The sequence below is a fragment of the Myotis brandtii genome, unplaced genomic scaffold, assembly GCF_000412655.1.
Source record: "Myotis brandtii unplaced genomic scaffold, ASM41265v1 scaffold343, whole genome shotgun sequence".
NCBI classification, from domain to species: Eukaryota; Metazoa; Chordata; class Mammalia; order Chiroptera; family Vespertilionidae; genus Myotis; species Myotis brandtii.
The window spans coordinates 2334210-2336006 of NW_005363209.1; positions in this window are offsets into that span (position 1 = coordinate 2334210).

Sequence of the window (1797 nt, forward strand, 5' to 3'; positions counted from 1 at the left end):
ATTTTTCCCTGAAGTTAGGGAGGGAATAAAACCCCTTAACTAAATGCCAGGCAGGTAGTTAATCACTTTAACAATCACCCTTAAGCTACATAATCTTTACTCCCTGGAATGGAGATAAGAAACGCCCTAACCTTTGGAATAGAAATTGACAGGATTAAAATCAACTGGTATAAATACAGATGTAACAAGACAATAAAACACAGAACTTGGCTAGAGATCCTGGCTAGGCTGCTGATCAACTGAATGCTGTCTCCGTGTCATTCCTTCTTCGCCGACTCCGTCCACACCTTTGGGGACCCCTGGACCTGCTGGGGTTGGACCCCAACAAGTGGGCACAGGGATGGGTCTCAGCCCATCCTCTGAATCCCTGCCCGGCCCCTCCCACTGTGGCTCCTGGTCCCCTGTCTGCTAGCAGCCCTTCTCCCATCACCACTGCCTCCCCCACATGCTGACAGCGCTGGCCTCACTCACACCTGCATAGGCACGGAGTGATTGGGGCCGGTGCCAGCAGTGGGTGTGAGTGGCTGCTGCTGCCCTGATTGCCCCTCAGGAGCAGAAGGAGGTGGAGAAGTCCTGAGGGGCAATTGGGGCCTGCAGCCGCCGCTCACACAGCTGATGGCACCGAGCAATTGGGACCAGCAGTGGGTGCGAGCGGCGGCTCTGGTGCTGGCAGCAAGTGCTAGCGGGGCTGGCACTGGCAGCAGGTGTGAGCACCAGGAGGGACTGCAGCACGTGGGAGCAAAGAATTTTCAGTAACCACCAGAGGCTTGCCTTGACGACAACAACCGGGGCTCCACCTTGGTCTGGTGCCCCCGCTCACTTGCTCCACCATCCCGCCATGGCCAACGCCTGCCATGTTCCATGCTCTGCCACCTGCTGCTGATGCCCACCATGTTCCACGCACACCCCTGGTGGTCAGCACATGTCATAGCAACCAGTTGTTTGGTTGTTCCGCCATTTGGTCTATTTGCATATTAGGGTTTTATATCTATAGATACCTTCAGTAAAGTAGAGCGGGACAAAATGGTGAATGCCAACCTAAGGCATTTGTACTTAAGCAGAAGGCACAAGTGACACTCATTCTTTCCCTTTGGGGGAGTTACATTCCTACTGGTTTAGAGGAAGGATTACTGTAATTGTCTAGGATTTAGGTGCTAGGAGCATGGCACACAGTGGGGGCTGAGGAAGTAGAAAGAAGAGGAACAGTGTTGAGGCTATGATGATCTCAATCTCCTTCTCCCTTAGGAGGGGTGTGATGCAGGGTGACTGGGCTGGGTACCTGCTAAATAGGCAGTGGTACAGGGAGTTAAAGAAATCAGTCTATTTGGAAAAGCCACATTTCAAATGCCAGCAAAGCCAAGGACAATCAAGTATAAGACCAAAGGGCCACAAGTAGAATCACAGTGAAGGTTTTAGAGCCAAGGATAAGGAGCCAAAGGTAAGTAGGTCCTTAGCAAGTACAGAGGGACCTTGGTAGTGTTTTATAGTGATACCCCTTTGTATTAGTTTCTTATTGCTGCATAACAGATTGTCATCAATACAGAGGCTTAGAGCAGCACAAATTTATTATATTCCATGCTTGGAAGTCCAGCATGGGTCTCATTGATCTACTCTAAAGATGTCAGCAGAGCTGAATTCCTTTCCAGAGGCACTAGGAAGGCATCTGTTTCCTTGCCTCTTTCTGGCTTCTAGATGCAGTCCACATTCCTTTGCTTGTGGCCCCTTCCACTATCTTCACATCTAGGAACATTAGTCCAAATCCTTTTCATGCTGCCATTTTCTGGCTCATGCACTCTG